We start from the raw sequence: 12978 nt of genomic DNA on the forward strand, positions 1-12978 counted from the left end.
CCCTCGCACCCCCTTCCGCCTCCCGCCCCTTCACCTCGGCCCCCGGTCGCCAGCCTCCCCCACTCTCGCACCCCCCCTCTCGCACCCCACCCCCTTCCCCCTCCCCCCGTTCACCCCCGCCCCCCCTTCCCTGCCCCCTTTCCCCCCCTCCCCCCTTCCCCCGGGCTGGCGGCCATGGCCGCCAGCCCCCCCCTCTTAGCCCTCCCCCCCTCTTCCCCACCCCCCCTTCGCGGCCCCCCAGCCCCCCCCTCTCGCACCCCCCTCCCCCCCTTCACCCCCGCGCCACCCCCCTTCACCCCCGCCACCCCCCTTCCCCGCCCCCTCTCCCCCCCCTCCCCCCTTCCCTGAACTAGCGGCCGTGGCCGCCAGCCCCCCCCCCCTCTCAGCCCTCCCCCCCCTCTTCCCCACCCCCCCTTCACAGCCCCGCAGCCCCCCCCCCCCTCTCAGCCCTCCCCCCCCCTCTTCCCCACCCCCCCTTCCCCCAGGCTGGCGGCCGCGGGCGCGGCTGCCAGCCCTCCCCCCTCTCAACCCCTCCCACCCCCTTCACCCCTCCCACCCCCTTCCCCCCCACCCACCCCCCTCCCCGCCCCCGAGCTGGCGGCCATAGTTTCCAGCCCCCTAGCCCCCCCCCGCCCCCCCTCTCAGCCCTCCACCCCCTTCACCCCTCCCACCCCCTTCCCCCCCACCCACCCCCCTCCCCACCCCCCCTCTCAACCCTTCCCCCAGCCCCCCCCCCTTTCCCCACCCCCCCCTTCCCCCGGGCTAGCGACGGTGGACACCAGCCCCTCCCACCCCCTTCCCTCTCCCCCCCCTTCACCCCCACCCCCCCTTCCCCACTCCCCCCTTCCCCCCCCTCCCCACCGCCAGCCCCCCCCTCCCCCCTTCCCCCCGCGAGTCCCCCCCCCCTCCTCCCCTTCCGCCAGCCCCCCCTCCCCTCCCCCCTTCCCCCCTCCAGGGGAGACCCAGTCCCCCCCTTCCCCCCCCCGCCCCCCTTCCCTCCTCCTTTCCTCCCTCTACTCAGCCCCAGCCTCTCCCTCCCTTCCTCCTCCCTTCCCTCCAGCCCCTCCATCCTCTTCTTCTCCTCCCCTCAACCTTTCTCTCTCTAGTTCCTCTCTCTTCAAATTTTAAAAAAAAATCTAGAAAAAGAATTAATCAAAAAATTTGCAAGTACCTGGAAAAAGTTTGTAAGTTTGCTCTTTCTTGCTTTCTTGCTCTTCCTTCCTTGTTCTCTTGATCGTCCTTGCTTTCTTGCTTCAATGAATGAAATGAGGGGAGAACGAATGAAGAAGGAAGACTATATATAAGAAAAATCAGGTTTTCCTCCTCCTCTCCTATTGGCTTTCCATTCCTCCCCTCTCTCCTATTGGCTTTTCATTTATCCCCTCTCCCATTGGCTCCCATTACTCCCCCTCTCCCATTAGACCCCCATCCCTCATCCCAATTTTCAATTAGCCCTCCCCCCATCCATCCATTTCTTCTTCCTCCCCATTGCCACCACTCCCATCCCACATTTCCACCACGTCCCATACTCCTCCCATTTCCCAAAATCCCATATTTCCCCATCTCACCCTCCTCTTTTTCGACCCCTATTAACTCCCTCACTCATTTCACTCCCTTATTATCCTACTCCCCTATTACCTTCCCTTCTCCCATTCCATTCTTCCCTCCCCACTCTCACTTCCACTTCCCATTACTCACTTGCCATTTGAAAACTATTGATATATTATTATACTATTTTTTATACTTATTATCATACACCCCTATTACTTCCCTCTCCCATTCCACTCCTCCCTCCTCCCTCCCACTTCCACTTCCTTGGCCGGCTAATAGAAATGGTATGGCTGCTGGGATCGAAATCTCCACGAGTAGTGGTGTAAAACTTGTTACTCCTACGACTGGGTGCGGCTGTGCGGCCTCGTTCGTGCACAGTTCTCTACTTTTGCACCTCCAAATTGTGTACCTTCCCTGTCCCTATGGCTGCAAAACCTCCTTACTTCTGCACTTTCAGTCTGCCTGCTTTTTGCTCACGGTTCCTATGTGTATTCTGGCTGGAAAATCTTGTGCTCGTACCGCTTGCATCTGCAGAACTGTAACATCTGTGCTCATTAGGAAAAAAGGGAGCTCATTTTGGGGCCTTTTGTAGTTTGGAAAAATAAGCTCTCAACCAATCAATAGAGGGCCAACGTAACGTTGGAAATTCATGAAAATAAGAGAAAATAGCAAAAAGAAGCAATACTTTATGTAGGTACAAGCATGCTACATGAATGTGGAGATTGGTTTTTTATTCTCACAAGATCTTTGGACATGAAGATAGAATCTAGTGTGACATTTTATCTGACAAGGGCCTTCCCGCTTCCACCTTCCTTTGAACTTTGAAATGTTGTGCTGCCTTTCCTTTGAAAGGTCTACCATTCTACACCACTGCCTCATTGTGCAGTAGCCTCTTCTTTTCCAAAACTTTTCCCTTGATCCTGTTTGGCGTAGAGTAAGATGTTTCTTATCAACTGTCTGTCTGCCCACTTTCTCTTTCTTGAAACTTCAATTTTTTATCTTGTTTACATTACTTTGCTATTGTTACAAATTCACAAGGTCTCCATGGTGAATAAAAACCATGGCCATTCTTGTGGAAGATGCTCTGTGGATGATAATGCTATGAAGGCTGAATTATACCACACATCCTTACCCCGTCGACCTGCTTCTTCTATTTCTTCGGTAAAGAATTCAAGTACAGTCAAAACAGTACAGTCAAAACGGAAGGAACTTGGGAAAGGTTTAGTGTTTCGAAAGGAGCATGGGTGCTCATGCAACCTAGCAAAAGAAAAAGACCCCAGACAAAAAACATTTTCTTGGCGTCATGGAAGGGAAGAGTACGAGATTTTAAAATCGCCAAAGGGAAGATATCGGTGAAAGAAGTTTTGATTCAGCATGTGTACATGCATAAAGAACTTGTCTTGCGAGACTATCCAAATGATCTTCCGCAACACAGACCTAATTGTATATTTTTCTATTGTGGTTTTTTTCTTTACGAGGTGTATGGATTTTTAAGATGAAGCTTTCTTTCTTTGCTTATTGACATTCTTGTGTTGTTTTATTTCAGATATGTACCCTTCATCGTATGAGACATGGCAAAACATCGATTGTATTCTGGGATTTATAGATGTTTTGCATGGATCGATAGGAGAACAACAATACCAAGGTCGATGTGCAACAGAGCTAGCTTAATCGGGTATATTTTTTACTGATCATTTTTATCAGTTGCTGGACAATGCTAACACAAATGGTGTGTTAAGGAAAGAAGACCTTCCGGCATGGAATTCAGTGGATTGGCCTCACCCACATTTTAGTGTTACAGAGGCATATAGGGCCAAGCTTTTCAAAGAAGTACAGAAAGCTCTGAGGCCCAATATTGCCACAAGGATAATAAAATTTTCTTTATGCATGCCTCTCACAGTTTTTGTGTACTTGTTTAATACCTTTCTAGTGAAGGTTTCAAAAATAATGTTCACAGTTAAAGCAACAAGTTCGGCATGCATGCTACAATTTTTGGATAAAGGTTGGAATAAGAAGACATGTAGTTCAGTGTTTTGTGAGGTTGTCCAACCTTCTATGCAACTGAAGTACATGGTTGCATCACAAAATTTTATTTTTTCTTTTTATTATAAGCGCAGTTGAATGCTAGGCACAAAACTAGTCCCAATGGATCAAGATGAAGATTCTTTTGGTGTAGAAAATAAATTTCTTGATACTGATGTTGTTGAGAATGGTGATGTGCTAGTCAATATTTCATTAAGAGAATGTTGTCCCTAGCTCAATTGCGCAATGACATTATGTTTGAGACAGAAGGTTCTATTTCAAAGGACTTTTTATTTATCTACAACAATAAAAAGGTACACCATCTGATTTATCCTAGTCTCATTAAGCACTGCTATTAGTTTACTTTACCGTATTGATTCATATTGCTTTTTTGCAGGTGCTCAAAAGAAGAGAGAGTTCAATAAAATGCAAAGACATGGAAAATTTGAAAATTGAGATAACACAGACTCCATAAACAAAGGTATTGTATTCAATAAAGTAAAATTTTGTACATAAGTGTTTAATTGTACATGTAGAACATATTCTTGACAACCATTTTCTATTTATCTATAGCTTGATCTAGAGGCTGCTCTACATGCTCCAAGCTCTCTGTATCATCATTTTTTGGAGAATCTATTTTCTGCTGCTCCATCATGTCTTGCACAGTATCTTGGTGCTGCTCCACTGTCTCCTCTACTGCCCCTGGAGCATCTATTTGCTGCTGCTCCATCTTCTCCTCAACAACATCAGCAACAGGTCCTTGTTCCTATGGCTTCTCCTCATCAGCACTAGGTCCTTGTTCTTGTGGCACCACATCAGCTTCATCTGTGTCATCAAGGTGTATGACACCTTCTCAGACTTTAGAGCTCTCACCCAACTTGACAGTAGCTGGTACAATATGTTTGGGAGAGGCATAGCTCAAAAACTTCCAAATTGTATCAGCTCTGAAATTATATACATAGTTTGAGCTGAAGCTATCTTCTTTCATCTGCAATGGCATCTGATGATTTAGAACACTTTGTACCACTATCAATTATCTTGAATCTAAATGAAAATTATTTTTTCTTACAAGGTCTAGCTGTTCTATCTCAAAATAGCTTAAAAGTAGATATTTGGCACTGATCAGCACTCTCAATCTGTAGCTACTTGAATCATCTTGTTGTGGTGTTTGTACAGTTGGAAAGATATGTTAGAAACTGTTAACATCTGAACAAAACAAAATTATTCAATAAATTCAAAGGCATAGCATGAAATAGACATCAGTAGAGGGAACGACTTTTTACCTCTAGATTTATTGGCTCTATTGAATCCAAAAGAGAGACATTAGGAGGACAGTGATCCAATGCATCTAGAAGCCTTCTAATATAACTGCAGTACATATCATTTAGTTAGTATGAAATCAAAATAATGAAGTTTGAAGTTAAAAAAAGCACACACACCACTTACAATTTCAGCTCTCTATGTGTGTTTTTAAGAGAGTTGAATATAAAGCATTGCTTCTGCTGGATGTCAATAGAAACAAAACTCCAGTGGTCACTGCATAAGGAAAAAAGCATTAAGAAATCAAAGGCTACAAGAGTTCTCAATCTTAAAGAAGAATCCCAAAAGAAGTAGTCATCCACATACCTGTTATGGTATGGAAGTAGCAAAACATCGATAACTTCAAAATTGCAGTGTCTGAACCAGTTGGAAATATCGATGGGAGTTTCCTTTGCAACTCTTAACTTGGAAGAAATGGCAGGATCAATAATATGAACTGTATGCTGTACAGAGTGGTGAAGCCAGCTTCTCATCATGCTGCATGGGACCAAAAAATAATTAGGGTAGGGTATAAAGGAGGTACAAGTAGGATTGTTTTGCAAATAAATGTAAAATAATAGACACTTACTAGAGCATTGCAAGAATGATAGTATCTGAGCAATACTCATTCTTATGAGCCAATGCTACCAAGCATGGTTTTGTCAAGTCAAAATCATTCACTGAAGTTTCATCCTCAATATGGACAATTATATTAGGGCCCAGCTCCTGCAGCCTTCTTTGTATCTGCAGCTCCCTCTTTCCAGTCTCCACATCTATAACAGATTTTGATTCTTTTATTTGTTGCTTCAGTGACTCCTCATAAGCAGCCTTCCCTCTAGTGTTCTTTGAGTGGGTTACTTCAACAACCTTAACCTCATCTACCTTCGACTTCCTTGTAGGTGGAATTAATTATATGTCTCTCATCTTTATGTCCTGCCATTCCACAGGATGAACAAGTTTGTCATACCTCCATCTCACTCTCGACAAAGTGTTGAAGTCTTTGGCCATCAGAGTCACCCTGTGAGCATGGGCTGCTACCAGCATTACATCTTCAAAATATTTTTCCAAGTAATCCTCTGCCATTTCCTATAAGGAAAGAATGGCAGTCCTATTCCACCTAAACCCAAGGTGCCAACTATCACATATGTCTTTCACCAGTCTTTGAAAAGGTGCCTTGGGGATTGCAAAGCCTATAGCTTTCTGCTGCTTCTTGATCTCCCTTAGCACACCTGCACCATGTTTCAATCTCTTGGCCTTTTGCTGGAGCAGGATCATTGTCTTACCCTTCCTGCCATGTGCACCTCTTCCCTTTGGAGGCACACTAAAGTTCTTGGTACCTGCCCCAGCTGCTTTGAAGTTCCTCCTGAAGAAGATGCACCAACATTTCTCTGCTCTTCAAAAATTAGAAGAGCGATCAACTCCCCAAAATTAGGAAAATTCTCATGCACGGCAATGGATGTCTGGAACTATGCACAATCCTTTCCTAGACCATTCAAGGTCACAGAAACTAAATCATCAGCTTCCACTGGTGACCCAATGGAAGTAAGTGCATCTGCAATCTTCTTTACCTTCATGTGGTAGTCATTCATGCTCATATTTTCTCTAGGCATTCCTAAGGTTTTTCCACTGCAACCACAAGCAGTAAGACTTTTGAATTGGGCTGGTTGAGTGAGAGATTGATCATCTCTATAGATTTAGCAATGTTTGCAGATTTTAATGTGTGACAATTGCATTTAAGGATAAAACTTTATCTATGGGTTCCTCCTTCAGTCTTTGCACTTTTCTTGCCTTTCATAGACTCAATCCATCCTGCATGAACTTACAAACACATTGAAATGACTGACGGCATGTTCCAACATGCTGCCTCATGAATTTGCAGGAAAATGCGAGGAGAAGGCTTTAGGAATTTCAAACAGCCGAAATCGCATCTTGTTGCAAATATTGAACTGTTGCTTCATCCACCCTTGTTATTCTGGTTTTGTGTCTTTCTAAGTTGCCCATGGCTGGACTCTCCTTGCATGGAGTGTGGTGGGTAGGAAGGGATCCGAGAGGGAAGGAAAAGGATGATGGGAGGGTGCTGGCAAGGATGAAAGATTGGGAGGCAGGGGAGGGAAGAGTGGTTATGGAACTGATTATGAAATCATGAATGGCACAAGTTCCAAGGCAAAAAGTGTCCCTTTCACATGTGCCAAGTTTCAAACTCCAAGAGATCTAGGTCCCATCCACACGTGTGAAAAACGACTCCATTCCACACGTGTGGGATTTAGTAGCTGCCTTGTTTGTATTTTGCACTAATCTTTTCCCTCCTGTTAAACTTTAATCTATCCTGTCTCGGCCCTCCTATCTCAGCTCTCTTACCTCCCTACCTCCCTACTCTACAACATCAACATCTTGACCAGTAGCACAGGTTCATCCCCATCACAGGGTACTCATCAGTAGCACAGCACACCCACAGATAGCTTTCAGGTCAGTATTTATGGGTTCTTCACTCAGTCTCTGCAATCTTCTTGCCTTCCATAGAAACAATCCATCTTTCATGGACATACAAACACATGAAATGACTGAAGGCATGTTCCAGCATGCTACCTCATGAATTTGTAGGAAAATGCGAGGAGAAGGCTTTAGGAATTTCAAACAGCCGAAATCACGTCTTGTTGCAAATATTGAACTGTTGCTTCATCCACCTCTGTCATTGTGGTTTTGTGTCATGGCTATACTCTCCTTGTATAGACTCAATCCATATTTTATTTAGTTGTAAAGAGAGAGAAATTACTATAGGAATGCAAATCTTCAAGTGTGATAATTGCATGTGAGGGTAAAACTGTACTTATGGGTTCTTCCTTCAGTCTGTGCACACTTCTTACCTTCTATAGACTCAATCCATCCTGCATGGACATGCAAACACCTTGAAATGACTGAAGGCATATTCCAGCATGCTGCCTCATGAATTTGTAGGAAAATGTGAGGAGAAGGCTTTAGGAATTTCAAACAGCCGAAATCGCGTTTTGTTGCAAATATTGAATTGTTGCTTCATCCACCCCTGTCATTCTGGTTTTGTGACTTTCATAGTTGTCCATGGCTGTACTCTCCTTGCATAGACTCAATTCATATTGTATTTAGTTGTAAAGACAGAGAAATCACTATAGGAATGCACCAGCATGTCACTTCAGGTATTTATAGGAAAATGCGATTTCGAGTTGTTAGGAATTTCAAACTGTCCATATCGCGTTTTATTGCAAAATTGTCAATGTTGCTTCATCCACCCCTGTCATTGTCTTTTTGTGTCATACCATGTTCTCCATGGCTGTAATATCTTTCCATTGCTTTGTATGCAGTTTGTCAGAGTGATGGCAAGAACCAAGTCAACTGCAAGGAAAGCTGGCAAAGGGCCAGTGCTTGCAGCAAAAACAAGCTATCTTCTACTCAAATGCTGGAAGAGGTAGAGGTAGAGCAAGCCGATCTGGCAGCTGTGGCAGAAATCAAAATATGCAGCAAATTCAAGAAAACCAGTCCTATGGAGGAGGACATGGTAACCTTAGAGGCAAGGGAGCCAAAGAGGTCGTGGTGGATGGCAGAGAGGCCAACTGTAAACAGCAATGTTGAATGCTACTACTGTGGTAAAATGGGTCATATGGCTAAAGACTGCTACAAAAAGCAGAATGACATCATGAATGGAAAATTGCAGCAAGGCAATTATGCATCCTCTAGTAGACAGGGTGATGACAGAAATGAGCATGCAGCACATGACCAATTCTGTGACAAGTGCAAAAGAAAGCAATGATGTGTGGTATGTTGACTCAGGTGCATCAAACCACATGACAAGTCATGCTGAATGAATGCAAGATGTAAGAAAAATGGAAAGACCAGGATTTGTGGAGACTGGTGATGATATTGCACATCCTATTGTGCACATTGGTAAAATTCCTTTGTCTATATAGGATGGGGAAAAGAAATACCTGTTTGATGTATTTCATGTCCCGAATATCACCAAGAACCTGGTTGAGCAAGGATTGTAGGTCAAATTTAATCCTTATGGATGCTTTGTTGAGGATATGAAAAATAAAGGTCGCTTGATAGCAAAAGGGAAGAAGAAGGATAGGATGTTTACATTGGATGCGGACATGCCTGAATTGAGTGTAGCAATGTGCAAGGGATGGTGTAGTTGCAGATATTGATATCTGGCATAAACGCATTGGTCATGTTAATGTACAACGACTTAAATTAATGCAGGCCCAAAATATTGTTGCAAGATTGCCTAAGTTCAAGGTTGCAGAAATGCATAAGGTATGTGAAGCCTGTCAATTTGGAAAATAGGCAAGGAAACCATTTCTTAGACATGTTCGAGAGAGTAAGAGGCCATTGGAATTAATCCACTCTAATGTGTGGACTACTAAAGCTACATCTATTGGAGATTGTCATTATTTTGTTACTTTTATTGATGACTACAGCAGAAAAGTCTGGGTGTATTTTACGAAAAAGAAAAGTGAAGTGTTTGGGCATTTCAAAGCTTTTAAAGCTATGGTTGAGAAAGAAACAGGCCTGCAAATAAAATGCCTAAGGTCAGATGGAGGGGGAGAGTACCTCTCAAATGAGTTTGCAAGGTTCCTACACGAGCATGGCATAAAGAAACAATATTCATGTAGTCATACCCCACAGCAAAATGGACTTGCAGAAAGGAAAAACAGGCATATTGGAGAGGTATCTCGTGCCATGCTCAACGAAGAAGTTCTACCAGATTATTATTGGGCTCAAGTAGTTGCTACAGTAGTCTACACAATGACCCCACTATAGCAATACATGGCATGATTCCAGAGGAGAGGTATACTAGTAGGAAACCACATATTTCTCATTTGAAAGTTTTTGGTTGCATTGCCTATGTTCATGTGCTCGATGAGTCGAGATCCAAGTTGGATCCAAAAGCTGAGAAGTGCATCTTTATTGGTTATTCTCTGCAACAAAAAGGGTATAGATGCTATAACCATTCTACTCGTAAGTTTACAGTGAGCAGAGATGTTTTTTATGAGATGAGCAGCTGGTATAAACAAGTAAATGTGATTGATGATGTAGATGCACAAAATGGTAATGCTGCACACAATTCACAGTAGCAATCACAAAATATTAGTGGACCTATAGTGTCCTTTAACAGTAGTTCATATACTTTGCCATGGACAGGCAGATTAAGATCAGGAGAATCTCCTCAAAGCAGTGTAGATAGTGGTATGCAAGTATCACGAAAGGGAAAAGAGAAAGTAGATCAGCCCATGGTTGATGTGAATGCAGGTCACTCTTATGTGGATGGTAAATCCAGTGGCTCAGAATAGAGCCTTGATGATGAGTTGGGTATTCCTTCTATTGTTACACCTGGAGTAAGGAAGACAAGGGATGTTTTGAGAGCACCTAGTAGTGAGCCTATTTTGCACAGGTCTACTAGAGTTAAGTATCCTATGGATAGGCTGAAATATGATGGATTTACATCCATTCACTATGCCTATATGGTCAAAGTGATACATAAACTAGAACCCACTTCTTTTGAGCAAGCCACGGGAAAAGAAAAATGGGAGAAAGCCATGGATGAAGAAATGGATGCCTTGGAAGCAAATGCTACATGAGAATTGCTGCCTTTGCCTAAAGACAAGAATGCAATTGGCTGCAAGTGGGTCTATAAGGTGAAGCACAATGCAAATGGTTCTATGAGCAGATACAAGGCAAGATTAGTTGTCAAGGGGTATGTACAGACATATGGCATTGATTATGAAGAAACATTTAGTCCGATTGCAAGGATGGCAATCGTAAGAGCAGTCATTACTATGGCTGCATCAAAGGGATGCTCTTTACATCAGATGGATGTATAGAATGCCTTCTTGCATGGTGATTTGCAAGAAGAGGTCTATATGGAGCAACCACCAGGTTATGTGCATGCTGTTCATCGTGAGTTTGTTTGTAGGTTGAAGAAAGCCTTGTATGGCTTGAAGCAAGCACCAAGAGCATGGTCTGACAAGATAGGACAGTATCTTGACACTATTGGCTTTCAGATTTCCATAGCAGATTTCTCACTTTATGTGAGAAAAACAGAGAAAGGTATTATACTGCTTATCATTTATGTTGATGATTTGATCATCACAGGTGATAGTGATGAAGATATCCTTCATGTGAAAATGCTATTGAAGTAAAAGTTTGAGATGAAGGATTTGGGAGAGCTGCATTACTTCTTGGGCATTGAGGTGATTAGATCCACAAGTGGGATGGCTCTTACAGAGGTAGTATGGATTGGACATGCTATCCAAATATGGGATGACAAGCTGTAAGCCTATTTCAGTTCCTTTGGAGCAGAATGTGAAGCTGAGTGCAGAAGAACTTGAGCTTCTGGAAGACCCTACTATGTACAGACTCATAGTGGGAAGTTTGATTTATATCACTATTACCAGGCTAGATTTGAGCTATGCTGTTGGGTTGGTAAGTAAGTTATGCAACAATTGAGACCTTAATTGGTTGGGCCATGTGAGACCTGCATTGGAGTCCCACAATGATGGAGTTTATTTGTGGATTCTATATGGGTCTATTTTGCATCATTTTCCCTTGAGGGGTCCCCTTTCATGTTGATATGGCCTTTTGGGGGTCTCCTTTAGGGTGAAGGGCTATATTAACATGCCATATATGTCCAATGGCATGTTGATATGACTTGTGCCCCCAAAGGAGACCCCTCAGGGGATGTATAGACCATTATGTTTTCTAATTTTAATAGTTTAATTTATGTTCTTAGCATGCCATCGGGTAGGTTTAAAACCAACCTGTTGGTTCAAATAGCATGTATTATACTATAATGAGAGTGCAATTAATAGTTTAAAACAAGTGGTTGACAGCTGCATTAGAATGGTCTAATAATTTATGCTCTTAGCATGCTTGAACCATCCCGATGGTTGGAACTTATTATTATTTAATTAATAGTTTAAAATTAATGTTTAAAACCAACCTAGTGATTGGAACAATGTGTCTAAAATTAATGTTTAAAACCACCTTGGTGATTGGAACAAGGTGTCTAAACTTAATGTTTACAACTTGCCCAGTAGTTGGAACAACATGTTGTCATAGTTATTCTTTTCAAAATTTTATTTTTTGCATGTTTTATGAGCAAACAGAATTGTACCTTACATTATGAGCTATTTTAGTGCTGGTTGTGTTTAATCCTAAACCAAGAAAAATGTATCATTTCCTTGTGCAACCACAGCACTAGTTCTTGGAGCTATTTGTTACAGTTAATCCTAAACCAAGGAAAATGTATTTCCTTGCAAGCATCATGCTGGTTCTTGGAGATACTTCAGTGCTTCTTGTAGTTAATTCTAAACCAAGAAAAATGTATTTCCTTGTGCAACTCCCACACTAGCTATTGTAAATCCTAAATGAGGGCATGGGTATGCCATTTATGATTATTTTCACTATCAAATCAATAATAGCAAAAATTTTGCAACAATTGCTTGTCCAAAAACCACACTATTTGCACTAAATCCTATATGATGGAAAAAGCATGCCATTTGTGCTTCTTCTGCACCAACAAACAAGTGCTTCTTTGATACCATTTTTACTATCGAACTAATATTAACAATAATTTTTGCCTCTTTATAACCATTTTAACTATCAAGTGATAGTAACAATAGTATCAGCCTCATTGAGCAAAAGTTGAACACATCCAAAGAGGATAACAACTCAGCCATTGCTAAGAGCCTCATTGAGCATCGTTATGGGATCTTTACTTAGCATTACAAAGGCTTTCTAATAGACAATAATACTACTATGGAACTGGAAAAAATTTATATCAACGCCTATACCAAGTAGCCATGTGGCCATCTTGTTACATCTCATAGGAGTCTAGTTTTTGGGAATTTGATGGAGGTGATGAGGAGATGTTTAGGGAATTGATGGAGGGTTCAAAGATCATGAACAAGTGCAAGCATCAAAATCTAGGGCCGACAAGACTAGAAAAATCTCGTATAAACATCATTAGCCCTTGATTAATGCCGACAGAGTATCCATAGAATACAACTAAAAAGAGGCCAACTGTGTACATCTCAACCCAGTTGCAATGTGGAGATTTTTGAGGAGATGATGGAG

The sequence above is a fragment of the Dipteris shenzhenensis genome, chromosome 23, assembly GCF_047967505.1.
Source record: "Dipteris shenzhenensis isolate YYH24624 ecotype China chromosome 23, Dip_SZ_1.0, whole genome shotgun sequence".
Lineage (NCBI taxonomy): Eukaryota > Viridiplantae > Streptophyta > Polypodiopsida > Gleicheniales > Dipteridaceae > Dipteris > Dipteris shenzhenensis.